Raw genomic sequence first — 27,279 nt, 5'->3', positions numbered from 1 at the left:
AGTAACATGTACATGTGGTTGAGACCCAGAAAAACTGAATAACTCTCCCCAATGGCCAAAGCCATTACCTTAAATATCATGTTCAGCTAAAGACCAAAAAAATATGTTGGAGGTGAACAGTTAGTTACAGGAGATTGCCAGGAAAAGCACAGTTAGGACTACCTTCACCACTGAAAAAGTTTCTACAGGCTGAGACCTTCTCCCACTCTTCCTGGTATAGCCAGGTATAGCCACCTTTACAAATGGAGATTTGCCTTATACATACATGTAAACGTCCCTTACTGAAGTATGACTTGGTTTTCAGAGCTTCTCCAGTGTTCGCAGATTCTAAAAACAAACAAACAAACAACAAAAAAACACTTAGCACAATCCTTACACGAAAGGGACATATTTGGAGGTGGCAAATTCTGCTCCCCTACGGTCTTGCCTTTGAAATTTCCCCAACAAGATTCACAGTCCAGAGTGAGGTTGATACATTATTCCAAAGAAGAGGTCAGTTTAGTGTAATGGTTGTGTTTCATTTCAGGAGGTGGGTCTTGCAGGTTTTTCCTTGCAAAGACTCCCAAAGTTAGGTCTATATTGTGTGAGAAATTGGGTATTTAATAAGGCATTTCTGTAGAAGCAAAAGAAAATGAAAAGTTAATGAATGGAGTTGACTATAAAGCCAGTCTGAGTCCTGAGGGCAGGCAAGAGAAGAGATTTCTAGATGTGATAGAGTAGGCGGTTAGCACGTTATGAGTAGGAAACAAATGCTTTCCAGCCTATGAAAGGGTGTGGAAGCCAAGCTCCAAACAGCCTGGACAGACCCCAAGGGATATCTGTGTGTTCTTCCGAATGACCACTGCCCTATAGTAACCTATGGCTTCATTATAATACATTCACATTGTGGTTTTAACCCACCTTGCAGAAAATGGCTGCCAGGACAGTTCAGACAAGGACCATATAGGGCCAAAACTCCCCCTCCCAACTAGTAGGGGAGGTCCCCTCTATGATTTGGCTGTGACCTGAGTCAGAAACTGCCCTAGTTATAAGTCATAACCTATCCAAACATAAAAAGAAAAGACAACACTGACTCCCCGCCCCCATGCAGCTCCCACCTCTGGGCCTGCACACGTTCCTATCTTGAGGGTGTACTTTTGCTTAAACTGCTATTAACACTTGCTTACCTAAGAGTTTGGCTCTGAATTCTTTCTTGACTAAGCTCAAGAACTGATGCCAGAAACGGAACATGCCATTGACAGATGTAAGGCTCAAAGCATCATTTGCAGTTTGAATGTTTCTGATGATGTCATTGGGTGTTCAGGTAAACTCTAAGGGCCCACACAGGAACAAGCACTCAGATTGTCTAAAGATAAGCTCTTGTGATGATTTCACTGAAGCTCATACCAAGTCATCTAGCTTCAGTCTGCAGAGCTCCAGGAAAAAGGGCAGGCTTAGTTCTCACTGGTTCCAAATCAAAAGACTGAGAAAAAAATGGAAACATTAGTTTGAAGAATCATAGATACTTGAGGAAACCAGAAGAATTCCAGGTCCACTTTGGTTTATAGGCAAACAACAAATGCTTAAAGACAATTCATCAGAACTAGAATCTAATACCTACAAAGGTGTGTTACTAAAATAATTTTTGTCTCTAAAAGCATCCTCATTTCCTGATTCATCAGTTGCATATAACACCTAGTGTGCTCATTACATCAAGTGCTCTCCTTAATGCCCATCACCCAGTTACCCCATCCCCTACACACCTCTTCTCCAGCAACCCCGTTTCCTAGAGCCAAGAGTCTCTTATGATTTGCCTCCCTCTCTCTTTATCTTATTTTATTCTTCCTTCCCTTTCCATATGTTCATCTACTTTGTTTCTTAAATTCCACATATGAGTGAAATCATATGGTATTTGTCTTTCTCTGTTTGAATATTTCACTTAGCACAATACCCTCTAGTTCCATCCATGTCATTTCAAATGACAAGATTTCATTCTTTTTGATGGCTCAGTAATATTCCATAGAATGTATAATAATTGTTATTTATTATTATTATATAATATTCCATTGTGTGTATATATAATAATTATATTATCAATGATATGTATATTATAACACATCTTTATCTATTCATTTGTCGGTGGATATCAGGGCTCTCTCCACATTTTGGCTATTGACATTGCAGCTATAAACATTGGCTTGCATGTGCCCTTTCGAATCACAATTTTTATATCCTTTGGATAAATACCTAGAAGTACAATTGCTGCATCATAGGGTAGTTCTATTTTTAACTTTTTGAGGAAACTCCATACTGTTTTCCAGAGTGGCTGCTCCAGTTTGTATTTTTATCCCTGAAATTAATAATACACTGTATGTTCTAAATTGAATTTAAATTAAAAATTTGCTAAATTAGGGGTGCCTGGGTGGCTCAGTCAGTTAAGCGTCTGCCTTTGACTTAGGTCATGATCCCAGGGTCCTCGGATCAAGCCCCACATCAGGCTCTCTGCTCAGCAGGGAACCTGCTTCTCCTCTCTTCTCTGCCTGCTGTTCCCCTTTCTTGTGCTCTCTAATAAAATAAATAAAATCTAAAAAAAGAATATTTATTTAAAAAGAATACATACACAAAAAATAACATACACACATATATAAGAATTTTACTGAATATTAAATATTTCATGTTATGTATGCATGCATATGTTACTTGTAATGCATATACTACAACCACATCACCGTAATTGTAATATTGGAATTCATTTCTTGTTTACTATGTTAATATTTGCTGGATACATGTTATTCCCCTCTCCTTTTAATTCTCACAATAAATCTGTGAACTATAAAAAACAAACAAATAAAAATAAAATCATCCTCATTTCCAACAAAAATAGGCAAATTAAGACGAATTTGTTTGCCAAAACATTTAAGTTTCAGTAAACTTGGCCTGATTACATAAGTGCAATAAGAATAGCAATTGTCTTATCATATGCTCTCCCTGATATGAGGAAGTTGAGAGGCAATATGGGGTTTTGGGGGGTAAGGAAAGAATAAATGAAACAAGGTGGGATCGGGAGGGAAACAAACCAAGAGAGACTCAATCTCACAAAACAAACTGAAGGTTGCCGGGGGTAGTGGGTAGGGATAGGGTGGCTGGGTTATGGACACTGGGGAGGGCATGTGCTATGTTGAGTGCTGTGAAGTATGTAAACCTGGTGATTCACAGACCTGTACCCCTGGGGCTAATAATACATTATATGTTAATAAAAAATTAAAAAAAAAAAAGAATAGCAATTGTCTATATAGGTCCTTTTTAAATCTGTTTTTCTGGAACTTTTCTTAAGGAGTCTCAGATTGAACTTTTAAACACCTCTCAAGGCCAGGAAGCCAAGCCAAGGATCTGCTGTTAGACACACATGCAATGCATATATATTGGGTGTATTCCAATCTTTTTGAGGTCCCCAAAATATCCTAAAGTTTCCTGCACCTGCCAGGAAGTGACTTTCCTCTTCTGGTAAGGGAGCTAGAAACCTTGTAAACAAGGTACCAGGCTGTTTTTCCAAGGGGCTTTATTGGCTCCATAAAGTCAATCTTGGTTCCTTAAATTTTCCTGTCTCATTCTTTAGAGCATGTCTCTCTCAAATACAACATTCCATAAAGCTTCAATAACAAAACTGATGTTTCCAATTGTGTCCTATCACAGGGAGAAGAGATTCTTACTGAACTTATAAAAATAAATATACAACCAGGAAAATATAAGAGTCCTCACTGAAAGTTCCAGATTCTGGAGGGACAAGGTAGGGAGAAAAAGGCAAATATTTGATTGTTCATGAAGGTATATTTTACCAAACTTCTGTAAGTTATAGTCAGCTTAAGAGAATAATTTTTCTAAAATTGGGAAAAACAAAACATTTTAAAAATCAACAAAAAGTCACAAAAATTACAATCATCTTCATTAGTTCATTCAGTCCCATGTAAATTTTTTTTCTGCCTAGACCCAATTTTACCATTGATTCTAGAAATTCTTACCCAGTTCAGTTTTATAATCTTACAGTTTTCAGAAACCTGTATCCTAGAAGACCTTCCATGAGTCTCCTTGAAGATAAGGCAATTTGCAAACACTTTTTTTGAAAAAGCATCAGAGTGAAATAACAACTCTCTGTAAATGATAAAAATTTTAAAACTGCCATGGTTAAAGATCTAATGAGAATTCTCTACAATGCAGTTGACAAGGAAGTGTGGTTATTTCCTTGACACACAGCACTTTGAGATAACTAGAATTACAAGTGATAATATTATATCAGAACAGAGCAGATTTTTTTTTAATTTTATTTTTTATAAACATATAAAATATTTTTATCCCCAGGGGTACAGGTCTGTGAATCGCCAGGTCCACACACATCACAGCACTCACCATAGCACATACACTCCCCAATGTCCATAATCCCACCCCGCCTCCCAACCTCCCTCTCCCCATCAACCCTAAGTTTGTTTTGTGAGGTTAAGAGTCACTTATGGTTTGTCTCCCTCCCAATCCCATCTTGTTTCATTTACTCTTCTCCTACCCCCTTAACCCCCCATGTTACATCTCCACTCCCTCATATCAGGGAGATCATATGATAGTTGTCTTTCTCCGATTGACTTATTTCGCTAAGTATGATACCCTCTAGTTCCATCCACCTCGTCGCAAATGGCAAGATTTCATTTCTTTTGATGGCTGCATAGTATTCCATTGTGTATATATACCACATCTTCTTTATCCATTCGTCTGTTGATGGACATCTAGGTTCTTTCCATAGTTTGGCTATTGTAGACATTGCTGCTATAAACATTCGGGTGCACGTGCCCCTTCGGATCACTACGTTTGTATCTTTAGGGTAAATACCCAGCAGTGCAATTGCTGGGTCATTGGGTAGTTCTATTTTCAACATTTTGAGGAACCTCCATGCTGTTTTCCAGAGTGGTTGCACCAGCTTGCATTCCCACCAACAGTGTAGGAGGGTTCCCCTTTCTCCGCATCCTCACCAGCATCTGTCATTTCCTGACTTGTTCATTTTAGCCATTCTGACTGGCGTGAGGTGATATCTCATTGTGGTTTTCATTTGTATTTCCCTGATGCCGAGTGATGTGGAGCACTTTTTCATGTGTCTGTTGGCCATCTGGATGTTGTCTTTGCAGAAATGTCTGTTCAAGTCTTCTGCCCATTTCTTGATTGGATTATTTGTTCTTTGGGTGTTGAGTTTGCTAAGTTCTTTATAGATTTTGGATACTAGCTGTTTATCTGATATGTCATTTGCAAATATCTTCTCCCATTCTGTCAGTTGTCTTTTGGTTTTGTTCACTGTTTCCTTTGCTGTGCAAAAGCTTTTGATCTTGATGAAATCCCAATAGTTCATTTTTGCCCTTGCTTCCCTTGCCTTTGGCGAAGTTCCTAGGAAGATGTTGCTGCGGCTGAGGTCTAAGAGGTTGCTGCCTGTGTTCTCCTCAAGGATTTTGATGGATTCCTTTCTCACATTGAGATCCTTCATCCATTTTGCGTCTATTTTCGTGTGTGGTGTAAGGAAATGATCCAATTTCATTTTTCTGCATGTGGCTGTCCAATTTTCCCAACACCATTTATTGAAGAGGCTGTCTTTGTTCCATTGGATATTCTTTCCTGCTTTGTCGAAGATGAGTTGACCATAGAGTTGACGGTCTATTTCTGGGATCTCTCTTCTGTTCCACTGATCTGTGTGTCTGTTTTTGTGCCAGTACCATGCTGTCTTGATGATGACAGCTTTGTAATAGAGCTTGAAGTCCGGAATTGTGATGCCACCAACTTTAGCTTTTTTTTCAATATTCCTTTGGCTATTCGAGGTCTTTTCTGGTTCCATATAAATTTTAGGATTATTTGTTCCATTTCTTTGAAAAAAATGGATGGTACTTTGATAGGAATTGCATTAAATGTGTAGATTGCTTTAGGTACCATAGACATTTTCACAATATTTATTCTTCCAATCCAGGAGCATGGAACATTTTTCCATTTCTTTGAGTCTTCCTCAATTTCTTTCATGAGTACTTTATAGTTTTCTGTGTATAGATTCTTAGTCTCATTGGTTAGGTTTATTCCTAGGTATCTTATAGTTTTGGGTGCAATTGTAAATGGGATGGACTCCTTAATTTCTCTTTCTTCTGTCTTGTTGTTGGTGTAGAGAAATGCAACTGATTTCTGTGCATTGATTTTATATCCTGACACTTTACTGAATTCCTGTACAAGTTCTAGCAGTTTTGGAGTGGAGTCTTTTGGGTTTTCCACATAGAGTATCATATCATCTGCAAAGAGTGATAGTTTGACTTCTTCGTTGCCCATTCGGATGCCTTTAATTTCCTTTTGTTGTCTGATGCTGAGGCTAGGACTTCTAGTACTATGTTGAATAGCAGTGGTGATAACGGACATCCCTGCCGTGTTCCTGACCTTAGCGGAAAAGCTTTCAGTTTTTCTCCGTTGAGAATGATATTTGCGGTGGGTTTTTCAGAGATGGCTTTGATAATATTGAGGTATGTGCCCTCTATCCCTACACTTTGAAGAGTTTTGATCAGGAAGGGATGCTGTACTTTGTCAAATGCTTTTTCAGCATCTATGGAGAGTATCATATGGTTCTTGTTCTTTCTTTTATTAATGTGTTGTATCACATTGATTGATTTGCGGATGTTGAACCAACCTTGCAGCCCTGGAATAAATCCCACTTGGTCGTGGTGAATAATCCTTTTAATGTACTGTTGAACCCTATTGGCTAGTATTTTGGCGAGAATTTTTGCATCTGTGTTCATCATAATATTGGTCTGTAGTTCTCTTTTTTGATGGGATCCTTGTCTGGTTTTGGGATCAAGGTGATGCTGGCCTCATAAAATGAGTTTGGAAGTTTTCCTTCCATTTCTATTTTTTGGAACAGTTTCAGGAGAATAGGAATTAGTTCTTCTTTAAATGTTTGGTAGAATTCCCCTGGGAAGCCATCTGGCCCTGGGCTTTTGTTTTTTGGAGATTTTTGATGACTGTTTCAATCTCCTTACTGGTTATGGGTCTGTTGAGGCTTTCTATTTCTTCCTGGTTCAGTTGTGGTAGTTTATATGTCTCTAGGAATGCATCCATTTCTTCCAGATTGTCAAATTTGTTGGCGTAGAGTTGCTCATAGTATGTTCTTATAAGTGTCTGTATTTCTTTGGTGTTCCTTGTGATCTCTCCTCTTTCATTCATGATTTTATTTATTTGGGTCCTTTCTCTTTTCTTTTTGATAAGTCTGGCCAGGGGTTATCGATCTTATTAATTCTTTCAAAGAACCAGCTCCTAGTTTCATTGATTTGTTCTATTGTTTTTTTGGTTTCTATTTCATTGATTTCTGCTCTGATCTTTATGATTTCTCTTCTCCTGCTGGGTTTAGGCTTTCTTTCTTGTTCTTTCTCCAGCTCTTTTAGGTGTAGGGCTAGGTTGTGTACCTGAGACCTTTCTTGTTTCTTGAGAAAGGCTTGTACCACTATATATTTTCCTCTCAGGACTGCCTTTGTTGTGTCCCACAGATTTTGAACCGTTGTGTTATCATTATCATTTGTTTCCATGAATTTTTTCAATTCTTCTTTAATTTCCTGGTTGACCCATTCATTCTTTAGAAGGATGCTGTTTAGCCTCCATGTATTTGGGTTCTTTCCAAATTTCCTCTTGTGATTGAGTTCTAGCTTCAGAGCATTGTGGTCTGAAAATATGCAGGGAATGATTCCAATCTTTTGATAACGGTTGAGACCTGATTTAGGACCGAGAATGTGATCTATTCTGGAGAATGTTCCATGTGCACTAGAGAAGAATGTGTATTCTGTTGCTTTGGGATGAAATGTTCTGAATATATCTGTGATGTCCATCTGGTCCAGTGTGTCATTTAAGGCCTTGATTTCCTTGTTGATCTTTTGCTTGCTTGATCTCTCCATTTCAGTGAGGGGAGTGTTAAAATCCCCTACTATTATTGTATTCTTGTCGATGTGTTTCTTTGATTTTGTTATTAATTGGTTTATATAGTTGGCTGCTCCCACGTTAGGGGCATAGATGTTTAAAATTGTTAGATCTTCTTGTTGGACAGTTCCTTTGAGTATGATCGAGTGTCCTTCCTCATCTCTTATTATAGTCTTTGGCTTAAAATCTAATTGATCTGATATAAGGATTGCCACTCCTGCTTTCTTCTGATGTCCATTAGCATGGTAAATTCTTTTCCACACCCTCACTTTAAATCTGGAGGTGTCTTCAGGTTTAAAGTGAGTTTCTTGTAGGCAACATATAGATGGGTTTTGTTTTTTTATCCAATCTGATACCCTGTGTCTTTTGATTGGGGCATTTAGCCCATTAACATTCAGGGTAACTATTGAGAGATATGAATTTAGTGCCATTGTATTGCCTGTAAGGTGACTGTTATTGTATATTGTCTCTGTTTCTTTCTGATCTACTACTTTTAGGGTCTCTCTTTGCTTAGAGGACCCCTTTCAATATTTCCTGTAGAGCTGGTTTGGTATTTGCAAATTCCTTCAGTTTTTGTTTGTCCTGGAAGCCTTTAATATCTCCTTCTATTTTCAATGATAGCCTAGATGGATATAGTATTCTTGGCTGCATGTTTTTCTCGTTTAGTACTCTGAATATATCATGCCAGCTCTTTCTGGCCTGCCAGGTCTCTGTGGATAAGTCTGCTGCCAATCTAATATTTTTACCATTGTATGTTACAGACTTCTTTTCCTGGGCTGCTTTCAAGATCTTCTCTTTGTGACTAAGACTTGTAAATTTTACTATTAGGTGACAGGGTGTGGACCTATTCTTATTGATCTTGAGGGGGGTTCTCTGAACCTCCTGGATTTTGATGCTTGTTCCCTTTGCCATATTGGGGAAATTCTCTCCAATAATTCTCTCCAATATACCTTCTGCTCCCCTCTCTGTTTCCTCTTCTTCTCGAAAGAGGAATTATTCTAATGTTGTTTCGTCTTATGGTGTCACTTATCTCTCGAATTCTTCCCTCATGGTCCAGTAGCTGTTTGTCCCTCTTTTGCTCAGATTCTTTATTCTCTGTCATTTGGTCTTCTATATTGCTAATTCTTTCTTCTGCCTCATTTATCCTAGCAGTGAGCGCCTCCATTTTTGATTGCACCTCGTTAATAGCTTTTTTATTTCAACTTGGTTCAATTTTAATTCTTTTATTTCTCCAGAAAGGGCTTTTATGTCTCCCGAGAGGGTTTCTCTAATATCTTCCATGCCTTTTTCGAGCCCGGCTAGAACCTTGAGAATCGTCATTCTGAACTCTAGATCTGACATATTACCAATGTCTGTATTGATTAGGTCCCTAGCCTTTGGTACTGCCTCTTGTTCTTTTTTTTTTTTTGTGGTGAATTTTTCCGCCTTGTCATTTTGTCCAGATAAGAGTATATGAAGGAGCAAGTAAAATACTAAAAGGGTGGCAACAACCCCAGGAAAATATGCTTTAGCCAAATCAGAAGAGATCCCAAATCGTGAGGGGGGAGAAAGGGGATAAAAGGAGATTCAGAAAGAAAAAAAAAGAAAAAAAAGAAACAATTAAAAAACGAAAACCAATAAAGAAAAAATATAAAAAGGAAAATATATATATATATATATTAGATAAACTAGTTAGAAAATGTTAAGAAAGGGTAAAAGTTAAAAAAATTTAGCAGAAGAAGAAAAAAAAATTGAAAAACAAAAGAAAAAAAAATTAACTGCAAGGCTAAAGAATCATGGGGAGAAAGCCATGAGTTCCGTGCTTTGCTTTCTCCTTCTCTGGAATTCCGATGCTCTCCTTGGTATTGAAACTGTACTCCTTGGTAGGTGAACTTGGTCCTGGCTGGGTTTCTTGTTGCTCTTCTGGGGGAGGGGCCTGTTGTAGTGATTCTCAAGTGTCTTTGCCCCAGGCGGATTTGCACCGCCCTTACCCGGGGCGGTCTGAGTAATCTGCTCGGGTTTGCTTTCGGGAGCTTTTATTCCCTGAGTGCTTTCCGTAGAGTTCCGGAGGGCAGGAATGAAGATGGCGGCCTCCTGGTCTCCGGCCCGGAGGAGCCGAGAGCCCGGGGCCCCACTCCTCAGTGCGCCCTCAGAGAACAGCACCCAATTACTCCCGTCACCCTGGCCTCCGGCCGCACTCCGAGCTAACCGAGCCTGCGACCAGTTCAAGGTAACCCCGAGCTTAGAGCTTACTCCTTGGCTCTGTCTCTGTAGCCGGCTTCCCTGTTCTAATACCTGTAAGCTCTGCGACACTCAGACACCCCCGATCCTTCTGTGACCCTGCGGGACCTGAGGCCACGCTGACCCGCGTGGGCTTCACCCCGGTTAAGCCTCTGGAGCGATGTCCCTCAGCGGAACAGACTTTTAAAAGTCCTGATTTTGTGCTCCGTTGCTCTGCCGCTTGCTGGGAGCCGGCCCCTCCCCCCGCGGTCTATCTTCCTGTCGCTTTGGATTCATTTCTCTGCCAGTCCTACCTTTCAGAGAGTGGTTGATTTTCTGTTTCTAGAGTTGCTGTTCTTCTTCTCGTCAATCTCCCATTGGATTTGTTGGTGTTTGCAATCTTTAGATGAGCTATCTAGCTGATCTCCCGCTACCTGAAGTAGTCTCAGCCTGCTACTTCTCCGCCATCTTGACTCCTCCCCCCTCAGAACAGAGCAGATTTTTAGGAATTTCATACCATTTCTAGAACACTTATTAATATATATCTATAAAAATATAATCTAGAGGCACCTGGGTGGCTCTGTGGGTAAAGTCTCTGCCTTCGGCTCAAGTCATGATCTCAAGGTCCTGGGATCAAGCCCCACATCAGGCTCTCTGCATAGCAGAGAGCCTGCTTCCTACTCTCTCTCTCTCTCTCTGCCTACCTCTCTGCCTACTTGTGATCTCTCTCTGTCAAATAAATAAAAAAAATAAAATAAATATAATCTAAGAAGGTTTAGTATCACTTTTTTTTGACAATGCTTTCCATGTAGTTTAAAATACCAAATAAGCTTAATTAGTTTAACAAGGGGTTTTTGTTGTTGTAACTTACTTGTTTTTTGTTTTTTGGGTTTCTTGAGATGTTCCATGTACAGTCCAGAATATCACAAAGTTTAAAAGACTTCATTTAAAGATTTTGTTTATTTATTTGACAGAAATCACAAATAGGTGGGGGGTGGCGGTGAGCAGGCTCCCTAGTGAGCAGAGAAACCCAATGCGGGGCTCAATCCCAGGACCCTGAGATCATGACCTGAGCCAAAGGCAGAGTCTTAACCCACTGAGCCACCCAGATGCCCCTAAAAAGACTTCATTTAGAATTTATTTTTGGATGGGTGCCTATGTGGTTCAGTCAGTTGGGTGGCCAACTCTTGATTTCAGTTCATGCCATGATCTCATAGTCATGGGATTGAGCCCTATGTCATGCTCTGGACTCAGCAGGGAGTCTACTCGTCCTTCTCCCTCTGCTCCTTCCCCTGCTCTCATGCTCTCTCCTTCTCTATGTCTAAAATAAATAAATAAAATCTTTTTTAAAAAGAGAGAATTTATTTTGGGAATCTTGTCAAAAATATGAAAAGTTTTGGATACGTGAATAAATAGGAACATAGGTCACTGTGAAACAACACTAAGTTATCTATGTAACCAAAGCGACAAAGACTTCACAGGTAAATATATAATAAGGCTACATTATTCTGAGCAAAGCTTAGCTCTTTTAATATCAAGAGAATTAGGTTTACATAAGTAATTAAAGCCCTGATGATAAAGGTAACATGAAGCACAGGGAATTATTTTGATAAGATAAAATCTTTGCTTTTTAGGCAGATTACTTTAAAAGGTAAAAAAAAATAAAAATAAAATAATATAAAACCTTTTCTAATCTCTCATCAAAAGCAGACCAATAATACAAGGCAATGTTCTTTTAACAAAGAGAAAACCAAATTCTAATTTTGTACTAGTTTACTTTTGATATTAAAACTCTTGCACTCAATTAAATTAATTCCAGTCTGAGCCAGTCCTGAGCATGCATAACATTCCTTTCTAAGGATTTCCTTCCAAAAACCTACAACTTTCAGATTTATCCCATGATGTTCTTCTTTCCCATTTAAAAATAACCAGTTTTACTTTAGGACAAATTTACTCTCTTTTCCTTCAATAAAAATGTGTTTTTATTTCTCATATTTTCCTTTACTCAAAACACACATCCTAATTTCCTTGCATATGGAGATGTTTCCCTTAATATTTCTAATATTTTTAGTTACATATACTAATTTAAATTCTTAACTCAGAAGTCTCAATTTCTAGCAAAAACTAAGAAGTAAACAGTTGTAAACTGTTTGTTATACCAGTATTCTTTAGATTGGCAAATATATTAAATATTTTGTAATTTCTAGAAGCATGTGCTATTTCATTATATAATCTTCCAATAAAGCACAAGATGTTTTTATCTTTAGTTTTTCTGTAATAAGGAAGCCAAGTGTAGATAAACTTTTGTTCAGTAACTAATGTTTCACTATTTTATTTGGAAATGCTCTATTCAATGAATTTCTATTATTTAACTTAGTAAAACTCTAAAGTTTCAACTTACCAAAAAGATTTTGGAACAGTGTGAAAATTAATTACGAGAAACCTCTCTCAAATTGAGTCAGGAGATTTGGCAGGGTGGGGGCATGTGGGGGTGGGGGATCTTATGCCTTACCTACCACTCATCCTCAGTTACAAATCCAACTGGAATAGACAGAGCTTGCATATGGAAGCTTCTTTGCCTACTATTTTACTATCCCAGCAGGAGGGAGAAAGGCTTTCCCCATCCTGCTCCCCACCCCAGCAACAGACCAGCCAATGAGAGACGGTCACAACTCATCCAATGAAAAGCCACTATACTTCCAGCTCCAGTTTACTCCATTTTGTTGATAACCTCTTTCCCAACTTCTGCTCTCCTCTACAAAAGAATATTCCATTCCTTTTTTGGCAGACTTGCCTATGATTTCGCCACAGCTTGCTTGTCTGTATTGCAATTCTCTGCTCTTCCTGAATAAACCCATCTTTTGCTAGTAAAATCACTGACAGTTTGAAGGTTGACATTACTTGTTGGCCCATCTGGGGATGCAGAAAAGACCCCCAACAGCCCTGAGGCTGGTGAGCAAACAGGTCACAGTACCCAAGAGCCAATTGGGCTTACTGCTTTCTTGCCAACCTTGGGTTTGAGGGTAAGTTTTCTTCCAGATTTTGAGCTCCACACTTTGTGTCTGAGCTATCCAGGCTTTATTTGGGATCCATTTCAAGGCCTTTGTTTTTTTTGTTTGTTTGTTTTTTGTTTTTAGGGTTTTTTTTTGTGTTTTGTTTTGTTTTGTTTTGATCTCTGAGAGTACTCATTTGGCTTTTAGTCTAACTCTTCTTTGGAATCAGACTGTTCCTGATGAAACTGTGCTAGCTTTTGATCTGACTCCTTTTGGGGATTGGATTATTCCCTTTGGAACTGTGCCCATTGGAAGTGTGCTAGTCTTCCATCCAACTCCTGCTTGGGATTGTGCTATCCTTTTGTCTGATTCCTTCTAGAATCAGGTTGTTCCTGAAAAATCTCTAAGACATGGGATTTCAGTCATTAAAATGCCTTGATCATGCCTCCCCACCCCCACTCCTAGCTGGGACTCTGGCCAGTTTTATATTTAAAAACCATGGTCCCCTCTGTATGCACATTTATAATTAAGTAGACTGACTTAACCAAAAGAAATTTAAATATTCAATGTCTATTATGGGGAATTTTTGATCTCCCTACACTTGTTTTACTCAAAACTGAATCCGAAAGCCATGGTTCCTTAAAATATAAGAAAAGGAAAAGAAAAAAATACTGAATACAATAACTACTTTTTAAAAATATTTTCTTTACTTTACCTTTGTTTGGCAGAAGAAGGGCAGAGAGAGCAGGAGAGAAAGAATCCCAAGCAGGCTCCTGGCCCAATGCAGAGCCCAAAGCACCACTCAATCTCACAACCCCAAGATGATAACCCAAGTGGAAATCAAGAGTCCTGACACTTAACTGATGAGTCATCACACAGCCCAGGATAGCTAGTTTAAATGGTATCTCAAGGCTTCCAGATGTTTTCAGAATTCTAAATTTCTTTTTTGCAAATACTATTTCTAAATTAACTGAGGCAAACAATTCAAAGAGGCAAAAATGGCTTCTAAGGCCCCTTTTTCCCCTTTTCCATCTTTTTTGTCTACAGACAGCTGGTGGCCACCTTGTGCTCAGGCCCCCACCTCCAGTGCCATTTTGTTCTGTTTTGTCTACTGAATTTACTTTTTCCTCTGAATCTCTCCCCACTCACTCCTCTCCTAAGCCGAGTCAAATTGCCTTTTTAAAGTTAAGTCTTCTGAGGATCTAAATAAACTTCAAATTTCTTATGTTGCCTAGACTAGGGCCAAATTGTGGGCCATAGTGAAGGGGTTTCCTAAAGTGACCAAGGACCCCCATAAGTTTGCTGAAGAATTTCACATAGTTATTCAAACTTAACAAGCTTGTTTCTCATATTTAAATTAGTCCACATACTTATTGGTGAGCACCAGGTCAAACAATGGATGAAACTAGCCTGAAGGAAACATCCAAAAGGGGACTTAGAGAAATAGACCTCTAACTTTTGGCACACTCCCTGGAAATCTCCACTGAACTACAGGAGCATTTTCCACCTGCTGACTGAACAAAATTCAGGCTTGCCCACAAAAGTCTAATGAAACTGTCTATGACTATTAGAATCAGTTTAGATTCTTTTAAGAATGTTCTGATCCTCCTTTAAATGTTGAATCCACCCAGGCAGCATTTAACTCTATGTTTACTAATGAGCTGAGCTGGGATCTTTCTCTTTTAGTTAAAAGGACCAGGATGGGAAATTGACCACTCCAGGTTTAGTTAATATGGCAAACCAGCTTGCTCACATACTAGATGACTCACCTAAAAGAAAGACCACTAAAATTCTCCATTTTCAACTCTGGCAAATGAAGGCCCCTGAACAAAACCAAAAACCTTCTAGTTTTTGTTGCTGTTATAATGGGCTAGGACATGAAGAAAAGACTGTTACAAATTTAAGAAGCACTTTGGTGTCCTCAGCCCTCTAGCCAGTCTTTCCAGTATCGTCCTAATTCCCAATGGTGTGACTCTGAGGAAATACACGGGTTCTATTTTTTTTTTTAAGATTTTGTTTGTTTGTTTGTTTGTTTGAGAGGGGGAAGAGGGAAAGAAAGAATCTCAAGTGACTCCACATTCAGTATGGAGCCCCACACGAGGCTTGATCCCACAACTCTGATCATGACCTGAGCCAAAATCAAGAGTGGGATGGGGCACTCAACTGACTTAGACACCCAGGTGCCCTCCATGGGTTCTTCCCAGTCCTTTCTCTTCATCAGCTTAGAGAAACCATTCTTCAAATTGGGAATGAGTCTCTGTTTGTATTGACGCTGGAGCTAGTTGTCAGTGCTCAACTCTGCCGCTGTAAAGCAGCTCCTGCCCCAGGACGCTAAAGCAGTTCAACAAGTGGAGGGCTCTAATAACCTCAATGGGTTCCTGTTTCTGAAACTATTACCTTTGGTTTAGGCTTTTTGACAGACACTCATCACTTTTCTCCTTAACTCTTCCATCCCAGTTAATTTATTGGGCTGAGATTTTATAGAAACCACCATGCCAGAATTTCTCCAAAAGGGAGAAATAATTCTAGAATCTGACAGTAGTACTCAAAATAACCAACCAGGAGAATTAAATATCCCTTCAGCATCTTTTCTATGCTCCATCTTTGATAGCATTATAGAGGAGTGTGGGGACACTCATCATTTGTTCCTATTGGATCAGCTACTATTCTCTTTATAGGCAAAATCTTGAACTGATATGGGTAGAATCCAAAGTGCACCTCCCATCAAGATTCAAATAGATCCCTCAAAACCTCTTCCCAGAATTATTCAAGGCCCTGTGGTAAAGAAGCCCTTTAGGGCATCAAGCCCATAATAGAAGATTACAAGTCTCAGGGCCTCATTATCCCCTGCATTAGTCCCTGTAATACTCTTATTTTACCCGTGAGAAAACCCCATGTCTGATGATGGAGGTTTGTCCACAACCTCTGAGCAATAAACAACAGTTATCTCTTAGTATTCTGTTGTTCCTAACCCCCAGGTGCTACTAACATCCATTCCCGGTGAAAGCAAATTTTCACTGTGATTGATCTGTACCATGCATTTTTGGTATTCCAGTTGATAAGGATAGCCAACATCTTTTTGGTTTCACTTGGGAAGGATAGAAAAACACGTGGACAATAATGCCCCCAGGGTTCTAGAGAGTCCTTATTTTTCACAAAACGTAGAAGCTGATTTGGAGGATAAAAAGTTCTCTGCAGGATCTACCTTGTTACAATACATAAATGATTTGCTTCTCTGCTCTCCTTCTCAAATCTATTCACAGGAGGCAACATCTACCTGTTAAACCTTTTGACCTTAAAGGGATGTAAAGTCTCCGAAAAAACTGCAGCTTGCTCAAGCTCAGATTAGATACTTAGGGGATCTGATCTCAGAATAGGACTACATTTGCCCCCAGATGAAACCTCTGATACCTGCTTAACCCTGACAGATTACCTTTTGACTCCCCATGATAACTATGGAAAATTTTCTAACCAATACAGATTTTGCATGGTTTACCAAGGATTCTTATTTAAAGTATAAAAATGGTAAACATCAAGCTAGTATGCAGACTGCATCACGGGGAGCCCAGCTGATCAGGAGGACCACAGACATGCTGCTCACCATCTTGCCATCTTTGCCAACATGCTGGGCGTGTCGCTCTTCCTGCTTGTCATTCTCTACCACTACGTGACTGTCAACAATCCCAAGAGGCAAGAATGAGGTTGGCACTTTCTCTGCCCCCGGTTTCCAGCACATAATCTGACGTAAGGTGCAGGGTATGAGGGGCCTTCACACTTCATTTCATCCCTCTACCATCACAACATACAAAGCAACTACACCAGGATTTTTCCAAGCAACTTTTATTTCCTCAAAGTCTTCCTTAACCTTCTGGAACAAGGAGCTGCCACTGAGTAGGGCCCATTATAGGGGTTTCTTTTCTACTTCCTTCCCCAAACATAAAAATATAGGTAATTTTTTTTTTTTTTTTAATGGCAAACATCATCCTGGAGATACTATTACCGCTTCCTTTGAAGTCATTGACATAGCACCTTTACCTTTGGCTACTTCCACCCAACAGGCTGAGGTATATGCACTTACCCAGACTTGTACTTTAGCCAAGGGGAAAACTAGTAAGTTACACTGATAGTGGGTATACCTTTGGAGTAGCTCATGAATTTGAAATGTTATGGAAATGAGATTTCCTTCCCTCCAGTGGGAATAAGATTAAAAATGGCTCCTGGGGTGCCCGGGTGGCTTAGTTGGTTAAGCCACTGCCTTCGGCTCAGGTCATGATCCCAGAGTCCTGGGATCAAGTCCCATATCGTGCTTCCCCTGCTCTGCAGGGAGCCTGCTTCTCCCTCTCCCTCTGCCTGCCACTCCCCCTGCTTGTGCTCTCTCTCTCTCTCTGTCAAATAAATAAAATCTTTTTAAAAATAAAAAAAAATTTTAAAAACTAAAAATAAAAATGGCTCTTATGTCCAAAATTTATTAGATGCCATACTTTTGCCAGTGGCTCAAACTATTATTAAGATTCATGGGGGTGCCTGGGTGGCTCAGTGGGTTAAGCCTCTGCCTTCGGCTCAGGTCATGATCTCAGGGTCCTGGGATTGAGTCCTGCATTGGGCTCTCTCCTTGGCAGGGAGACTGCTTTCTCCTCTCTCTCTCTGCCTGCCTCTCTGCCTACTTGTGATCTCTCTCTCTCTGTCAAATAAATAAATAAAATCTTAAAAAAAAAATTCATGGACATTCCAGACTCAACTCCCTGGAAGCCAGAATAATCCAACTCAATGATATTTCCACTAAAAATGCTGCACTCAAGGAAACCAATAGCAAAGCCTCTGTCACAGTACAAGAGGATGTTCTCCTAAATGACAATTTAGACAAATTGACCACAGCAGCCCAACAGTTGTCCCCAGAAAGGAGAAACATTATAGAAATCTAATAATTGTTGATTCAATAAAAATGAAAGAACTATCCAAATACCAATATGGCCCTATCAGAAATCCTAAAATTCCCAATACTTATAACTGTACATGCAATAAACTATTGGTCTGCTTACAAAATTTAACATTCATGAATCAGTGTGGTTGGAAAAGTTAGTAAGACCACAGAAAGTACCTACCTTGCTTGTCCATCTATGCAAAGTACAGTCATGGGAAATCTGTCCTTAACACTCCTGGGTATTTTAAATTGCCCAATGGACCATTTGAGGTTTGGCATATGAATTTCATGCAGTTTCCCCCATCTCGTGGGCATAAATATATTTTAGTCATGGTTTGTATGTTTTATCACTGGACTGAAGATGTTTGTTTAGACAAGCCAGTACCTCTTCTGTGGCTAAAATTCTTTAGAAAAAATTATCCCACCTGGGGAACCCCTCTCAAACTACATAGTGATCAGGGAACCCATTGGTTGCTCAGCCGCCTTGACAAGTCTGGCTACTTAACAACACTTTCATTGCACATACTGTCCTCAGTCTTCAGAGTTGGTCAAATGTACTAATGACCTTATTAGACTCAGTTGGCAAAATTTGCAAAAAACCCTCCATACCATGGACTAAAGCATTGCTATTGATCCTTTAAATCTCAAATCCACCCCCCTTGGAATCCATAGACTCTCAGACTTTGAGATAATCACAGGACATCCAATATACAGTCACAGGACATCAAATATACCTGGTCCCATCCTCCTTTATCCATAGTTGATAACAGGAAATAGACTTCCATAGCATGAAGGCCCCAGTTCCATCTTTGAAAATAACCATTCTTTGGTACAGCAATGTATTTACAGCCTACTCTTGGGAGTTACTAAGCATATCCTTGCAACCTGGAAAAAGACATCTCTAGAAGACACTTCAGCGTCACTGGAAAGGCCTTTACCAGGAACTGTTTATCAAACTTTGCGCTGCCAAACACCAGAAATAGACTCTTGGATTCACATGACACATGTAAAGAAGTGCCAAACCCTAACTGGACCTGCACCCCACCTGCTGACCTGAAAGTAAAGATTTTTGGAATTGAAGCAGATGACATCTGAGGCAGCTTTCCCAAAACATTCAGGCCAGCCCCTTTTTCTCACTATTGCTTCTGCTCTCTTTCATGGAAAGACAAGGCCCTTGTCTGTATTCCCAAGCCCTTGTGAAAGGGGGAAACTCTTCTTTTGTTTTCATTTTGGTGAATTTAAACCCCAAGATCAAGAGTACATGTTTTTCCAACTGAGCCAGCCAATGCCAAGAAATTTTGCAAATTATTTTTAGTTTCACCTTTGGTTGCCTGTTGATTTTTTAAAAGATGTACCCAGTAAGGCGATGTTAGTGTTTCAGGATGAACGCCAATACTTATGACCTTGAGAAAAAGCCTTTAAATGAGAAACACCTGAGTATTCTCCCTCCTAACTTTCCCTTTACTCAAATAGGACCTTAAGTAGTTTCCAACTGCTAAGCACTTTCACCCCAACATAGGACCTGACAACCAGCAAAGGTCCTTCCTGGCACTGAGGTACAAAACCACTAATATAAAGAACCTGACTTGGCACCTGGGTGGCTCAGTTGGTTTAAGCATCTGCCTTCTGCTCAGGTCATGATTCTAGGGTCCTGGGATTGAGTCCTGCATCAGGCTCCCTGTTCATTAGAGTATGCTTTTTCCTCTGCCCCTCCCCCAACTCATGCTCAAGCTTGCTCTCGCTCTCATACACACAAAAATTAATTAATTAATTAAAAAAAGAATGACTACTGTCACCAATACTTTCAAAAAAAAGATCTCAATCAAAGGAAAAATGTGAAAATGATTAAGAGAAACCTCACTAAATTTGAGTTGGGAGGTTGGGCAGGGGGAGCTCTCACTGCCTCACCACTCATCTTTAATTGCAAATGCAACCAGAGATAGACCTTGCACATGGATGCTACTTTGGATACTACTGATTATCCAGAGGAGGGAGAAAGGCTTTCCTCATTGCCCCAGCTACAGCCCAGTCGATGCGAAATGGTCACAACTCGGCCAATGAAAAGCCACTCTATCTCCAGTTCCCAGTTTACTGCAATGACTTTTTCCTTGATAATAGCCTTCCAAACTCCCCATTTTGTTTTCTTTTTCTTTTTTTCTTTTTTTAAGATTTTATTTATTTATTTGCAAGAGAGAGAATTATTTATTTTTATTTTATTTTTTTAAAGTATTTATTTATTTGCAAGAGAGAGAAAGAGTGCATAAGCAGTGGGGAGGGGTAGAGGGAGAAGCAGGCTCCCGTCAGAGCAGAGAGACCAACAGGGAGCTCCATCCCAGGCCCTGGGATCATGACCTGAGCAGAAGGCCGACACTTAATCAACTGAAAAGCATTCCTCTACTTTTTTTTTTTTTTTGCAGAGTTGCCAATGGTTTCCCCTCAGCTTGCTTGTCCCAGATTGCAATTCTCTGCTATTCCTGAATAAACCCATCTTTTGCTGGTAAAATAACTGGCAGTTTAACTTTTAAGGTTAACAAAAGCTATTTTTAAGTATATATACCATACAATATAATTATTGCTGACAAGTTCACCTAAAAACTCTTATTCCACTTAAATCTATCTAAATCACTTGCTCCCAAAAATTAATTTAGACCTTCCATGAAAACCTCATGAAGCGTTGGACAAAATCTGCCATCATCCCAAGCTGTTTCTTCCTGACAAATTTTGAAACAGAGATATAACATAAACTTATTAGACTAGTAAACCCAGGCAGGAAAAAAGTTGTATGTCTGCATTATATTCAATGCTGATAACTCTAAGGACATGTCTACTTTAATTAAACCAACGAACTTAAACTAGCTCTAATACCAAATATATTTCCAGATCACGTAAACAGGAAAACACTGGGTCAGTTTGCTATATTTCTGAGAACGTTAGGAATATTTAATCTATAAGCACTTAATTTTAACCCAATTAAATAGAGCTCTTACAAATTAATTTTGTTAACATGATCCAGAGTAGAAAAATATAACACATGTAATTTTACACACATATGTACACACACACACACACACACACACACACACAGTAGAAAGAGAGACGTACAGACACGACAGAGACCCTCCACAGTTATTGCCTTAAAATTTTAGCCATGAGTCAGGCACAACACAAAACTCACCAGTTCAAAAGAATAGTTGGATCCAATTTTTTTTTTTTGTTTCATTTTTTGGCAGTTGGAATAAGTCCGATTGCTCAGATGGCTAAAGCCTTTTCTACTAACATTTGTGGAGAAGAAATTTGAGATCTTTATTTCTTCGAAAGAGAGAGGGTGAGAGAGAGAGAGAAAGCAGGGGGGAGGGGTAGAGGGAGAAGGAGACTCCTCACACGATCCCCAGGATCATGACCTGAGCCAAAGGCAAAGACTTAACTGACTGAGCCACCCAGGCACCCTGAGATTTTTCATTAGCCTAAGTTCCAAATACCTTCCTGCTCCCCCTTTTTTTTTTCTTCTAATGAGAAACATCTCCCTAATGTCTGCATTTCAAGGAATGGCTCTTAAGTCCTAGAAAAGATGAGGTAGAAAATCTATACCACAGAGGCACAGAGAAAATATACCAGTTTTCTGCCAGGAACTTTGGGATATTATCAGAGGTCTGGAGTAATTACACTTTAAATTTTTCCTTTCCTTAAGTGCAAGACAAATCTGTTTCCAATATTCTGATATTTTACAATATCTACAAGCATTATGAGATGAGTGGAGGGAGGCTTGGAACTGGTGAAGATGGATGAGCTTTGAACTGTTTCTAGAGCCACATTGTTGGTTTTGTAGAGAGCTGCAAGACAAAAATGTTGTTTCCCATACCCCAAAGACCAGGACTATAGCCTGAATATCAAGGGACTGGCCTCCTTTCCAACTAAATTTAATTATTTGTATCAAGGAGATTTGATTTCTGACAAAAGAACTTTATAATTTAGATCTGTTGATACCCAGGGGACATGAATTCTTTGTGGTGGGGGTTCCAGAACACTTCCACAAAGGACATGGCATGGGAAGGCCTGAAAGAGGCAGAGCCTGGTTCCAGAGCCCCCAAAAGTAGGAGGAATTGGGAGTGACAGCAAAGCAAACTGCCAGCAGTCTCAGGAGCTTCTGCTGAATTCACTTCCTGACTCTTAGTCTTCACAGGACTAACCTACATACCTGCAATGGGAGATCGGGCTGGAGTGCTCTCTATAAATCTTTTATGGAAAGGGAAGTGAAAATAAGTAGATGGAACTAAGACAGGGAAACTGAAGAAAACCCATGGGGGGGATAAAAAGCTTTTTTTTTTTTTTTTTTTGCTCTTTTTCCTGCTTCTCTTCTTGCCAGGACCTGCACTTTCACCTCCCACGTCTTAATGTATGTCCTCCTTGTAAAGGTCAAGTTAATGATTTCTTTGGAGTTTTCCAGCACAATAGATAACATCTAAGGAGTGACCAGGCCAGATCTTAATGTATATTTTTCAAGACCACTGACTCACCAAGACCCTAAGGCTCCAGGGCATAAGGAACTTATGAAGGACACAGGTGCTTTTCCAAAAAGCACTCGTCCTTGTTTGACCAGTTCCGGGATTTCTTAAGAGTTCATGTACTCCAGACCACTGTCCTTAGTAAAAACTCCAGGCCCCAAGCAAAGATGAGACTCAGTTCTTCTTTTCCTTTCTGAGTCTCCCAGATGCTCTGTATCTGCTATCTCCGATAAACTCTGCTTTTACTTCCTGCTGACTTGCATTTCATTTCTATTCTGCACATAACCAAGGACTCTCTTGGCTGTTCCTGCGGGATGCCTCTGGGTCCTGAGAATTGGTCAGAGAATTGGCCTGCATCAGAGCCAAATTTTGAGAATGGGAATTGTATTGGATGTGAATGTTAATTTTCTAAAATTGTCTAATTTCTGTTCTTTCATCTTGTTAAGAGAGTCCCTAAGGTTAGCCAATATATTTCTTTTAGATTTAGCCTTTCCATAAGTACCAATAAGACAATTGCTTAGATCAGACCACTCTAAAAAACTTTTTTTGTGTGTCAAATCATTTATGTTTAAAATAAATTTTTAAATTTTTAAAAAATTTTAAAAAATTTTAAAAAAAATTTTTTAAAAATTTTTATTTAAATTCAACTTAGTTAACATATAGTGTATAATTAGTTTCAGGGGTACAATTTAGTGATTCATCAGTTGCATGTAACACCCAGTGCTCATTACATCAAGCACCCTCCTTAATGCCCATCACCCAGTTATCCCCATCCCCCTACCAAACTCCCCTTCAGCAACCTTCAGTTTGTTTCTTAAAGTTAAGAGTTGTTCACGGTTTGCCTAAAAAGTTTTTTCAATCTAGAAGTTTCTCCAAAGGTTCCATCGTTTGGTCATTGATGACTAGGATCTATTAATCTTAATGGGGACTCAAATTATCAATAAGTCTTTTTGTGGGTTAACCATGGACACAAGAGGTATCCCAAAGGAGAATGCAAGAGATGCAGGCCTCACAAGATCCAGACAAATTGCTCCCAGAGTTAGCCTAAGAAAGCAGAGACACTAATTATAAAGGGCCCAGTTTTAAATAGCTTTTCCAAACCCGGGGAATCACATGTGTCTCCATCTCCCCAAACTTTTTATTTCCTAAGTTTGGATCCATAGGTTACTCAGCTATTCCTCAGATGAACACACATCCTCCAACTGGTAAAGACCAGAGAGAATATTCTCTCTGGTCATCAAGCAGACAAAAGAAAATGAAGAACATCTCTGGGAAGAAAAAAAAAAAATAGAAAACAAGAATACTTGTTACCAAATCTTTACAAAAGTCACTGTACCCCAGGAACTAGTTCCACAAATATTTTAGACTACCTACAGTTAGAAAAGAAAAAAAAATACTCTCACTTCCATTGGATCCTGCAGGCAGAGATCCTGGAGATTGACATGGTAAGAATTCTTACCTTCTGCCAGCTTTCTGTCAGTTCCCATGATCTCTTGGGTGCAGCAGCCCCAGAGCCAGTAGGGTCTAGCCAGTGAAAATCCCATCCAGGTTGCCAAAACTGTAGGGACAGAGAAGTTCTTTCTTCTTCCTTTCTAGGTTCCTTGGATAGTCTAATAATTACATTGATATTAGACAGATTAACAGAAGAAAAAAACAAACAAAAAAAAAAGTCTAGTAACGCATATACATGGGAGAGACTCAGAAAAACTGAGTGTCTGAAATGGCCAAAGCCATCACCTTAAAACCATCTACAGCTAAAGATAAAACAAAATACTGGGATGGAGAGTCAGCTATGAGAGGTTACCCAGAAAGCACAGTACACAAGGATAAGGTGGTTATGCACATCTAAGTCTTTGCCTTCTTCATTGGTAAGAGTTTCTAAAGATTGAGTTATCCCCCTTTTCCTGGTAGAGCAAGGGATCCACAAATAGAGATTTTTCCTTATACATGTTGAGTCTCTTATAAAAAGGTACTTCTGTTTGGTTTTCAGAGTTCCTAAGTTTGCAGTTTCTTAAAAAATAATCCTTAATTCAAAGGGACATATTTTGGAGTGGTAAATGGTACTTCCTTATAGTGGCTATGCTGGATAAATTCCAAACTCTCAGTGGTTTAACACAAAGCTTATTTTTCATTCTCACAATGTTCCCATTGTTGGAGTTAATTGTTGTTCCCAATGTTGGAGTTGATTGTTGGGTAGCTCTCCTCCAACCAATGACTCAGGGACCTAGGTTCCTTTTTTATAATAGCTCTACCATCTTCGACATACACCTGCTGAGATCCCCTTGAGGGGGTTCTTTAAACCAACCACCCGAAAGTAGAAAACAGAATGAAGGATGACAATAAGAAGGAATTTATGGGCTAAACTTAAGAGTGTACACAATTTTCTGCTCACATTCTATGGCCATGTCAAACAAGTGAGGTTGAAAATATTTTGTGATGTGTTAGATAGAAAAAGAAATGTAATTGATAATCTGCAGCAAGGTCTGCCCCAAAGCAGAGTAATAAAGGGCGATTTCACAGGGGCATTAATTCTTCTACTAACTTTTCAGAAACATGGTCCACGTTCCAGGTGGACAGTGCATTGTGAAGAGTATCCAGGCAGAAATAATACAAGGAAATGTGTAATAGTACTGGGTATGGGAGGAAGAGTAGGTTGTGTGTGTGTGACTGGAGTGTAAGATCCAAGCGTAGCAGGACATGAAAATGGGTGATCATTTAGTTCATCTCCACAAAAATTATCAAACATTTATAATATGTTTTATGTATACTTTTAGGAGTTGAAATGAGGAAAAACATAAAGAACAGGTCTCATCCTCAAAGAACCTCCAGGTCAGTGATAGCACAAAATAGAAAACTGTGATTAAGAAAAAAGATAGACTCCAGACAAACTGAAGGGAAGAATCAATGGGGCTTTGTGTCTGATTGGGTAAGAGGTGTCAAGAAGTGTGAGCAGAACTGACATGGTGAATAAGAAATATAAAATAACTTCCAGACTTCTAATTTGGGAGACTGAGTAACTAGGAGAGATGATATAGCAATAGAAATATGTTTGAGGATGGGTAGAATCAATTAATGAAACTAATTTTAACCTTTTTGAGCTCCAGGGACTTGTGCGGACTTTCACAGCAAGACTAGTAAGCCTCCAAAGTTACATATATGAGCACTATGTATAGTAAAATTGGAACAGTACAGAGATCCTTAGGGCGCAGCACGGAGCAAAGCCACAAGGCCCAGCCCAGAGCTGTGACTCCTGCCTAAACCAAGAGCCCAGGGAGCCAAGCACTCTGGGCCCGCCTGCTGCCCGTGAAGCCAGGCTCTCTGGAGCTGGACCTCCCCATCATGTGTGCCTGAGCCAGCAGCAGCACTGTCACCTGGGAACGGCTGCAGATGTGTGACCTCAGGCCCCAGGCTTAAGGAGGGAGTCACTAGACTCCCAGTGACTCAGGCACAACTCAGTCTGAAAAGCAGGGCTGTACCCATCCCAGGGGGCATCTCGCCAATCACTGCTAGGGGCTGCTGTTTAGGATTGGTTCCTTGAACAAAACCTTACTGAATGCCAGGTGTGCATGGCACCTGGTGCCAGGGCCGAGTGCCTTCATGGGGCTGACAGTTGTTTGAGAGCCCAGTGCTGGGCGGTGATCACACATGCGGATGTGTAGTTCCAAACTGAGAAACGCACACACGGAAACTACAGGACGCAGGCCCTGATTCGAACTGTGTGTCTAAGGAAACGAAACACCCAGGTGAAGAGAGGACCGGAGCAGCTTGGCCACAGCACAGGTGGAAGGAGCACAGACAGCCTCAGACGTGACAGATCTCAGATGCCGCTCTGCACAGTGATGCAGCCATATCAGGCCGTTTGGGGACAGGGCCAAGGAGCAGGAGTGCATGCGTCTGCCCCAGAGAAAATGGTGGGAAGACTTCCATTCAGAGAATGATCCGGAAGCAAAGGCTGTTATTCTCATGTGGCATTTGTTGGAGCGTGGGACCTGCCGTGGGATGACTTCCTGAGCTGACGTGATGAAACAGTATAAATTCAGGCCACAGACCTGTGAGTCAGATGGGGTGTAGCCGACAGCAGAGCCTAGCCCCTTCCTGGGCTCCATCCACCTACTCCAACCTGCAGGGATGATGGCCCAGCTGCGGCAGCCACAGGACAACTCAGGGGAACAACCCTGTGAGGGCGCCATAGAGATGGGAGGGCAGAGTCATGAGGCACAAGGCCCTGCAGGGGCAAATTCCCAACTGTCCTTTTCTGGCTCTGTGCCTCTGGATAATTTAAACTTCTCTAAGCATATTTCCTCCTGTGCTCATCTGGAGTCTCTGCTTCTCCCACGACGCCAGGCCCACCAGAGGGGCCCACGGAAGCTGGTGTGGACTAAAGGAAAGCCAAGGAAGACAGCAGCACCTGGATCCAGGAGCGCTCTGTCCGTGATCTGTAGTGTTCTCCTGGTGTGCAAACACGCACCAGCTCGTCAGGCTGCCTGAGATGAGGGTGCGCTCCTGTCACACAGGAGAGAGGCCACCACGTGAAGGAGCTGTGGAACAGCCTCCCGGAACAGCCGCTCTCTCAGCCTTGAGGCCGGGTGAGGGTAGGACCAGGCGGGTTGGAAGAAGCTTGGCCTTGCTCTTGACTTCCACCGCGCTGCAGTCGTAGAAGCGCAGGGTCTGAGACTTGTGGAAACTCCGGGTCATGGTTCCGGCCCCGCGCAGCCTC

The 27,279-nt window shown here is 40.4% G+C and overlaps 2 long non-coding RNA genes across 3 annotated transcripts in view; one reads left to right on the top strand and one right to left on the bottom strand.

The window, feature by feature from the left end:
• LOC125103206 (uncharacterized) overlaps nt 1–27,279 on the top strand; it is an 86,846-nt gene that overhangs the window by 33,023 nt on the left and 26,544 nt on the right. For both annotated transcript variants that reach the window (XR_007128319.1, XR_007128318.1), the window contains one exon: nt 3,673–3,766. This is a non-coding gene — a long non-coding RNA (uncharacterized LOC125103206). The remainder of the gene's footprint in view (nt 1–3,672; nt 3,767–27,279) is intronic.
• The window catches only part of LOC125103207 (uncharacterized), a 37,520-nt gene continuing 10,723 nt past the window's right edge, over nt 483–27,279 (bottom strand). Inside the window, exons 2-3 of the long non-coding RNA XR_007128320.1 lie at nt 24,022–24,120; nt 483–1,462 (exon numbers count right to left, since the gene is read on the bottom strand). This is a non-coding gene — a long non-coding RNA (uncharacterized LOC125103207). The remainder of the gene's footprint in view (nt 1,463–24,021; nt 24,121–27,279) is intronic.

This window comes from Lutra lutra, chromosome 6 (genome assembly GCF_902655055.1).
Source record: "Lutra lutra chromosome 6, mLutLut1.2, whole genome shotgun sequence".
Lineage (NCBI taxonomy): Eukaryota > Metazoa > Chordata > Mammalia > Carnivora > Mustelidae > Lutra > Lutra lutra.
This window is presented reverse-complemented; position numbering and strand designations above follow the sequence as displayed.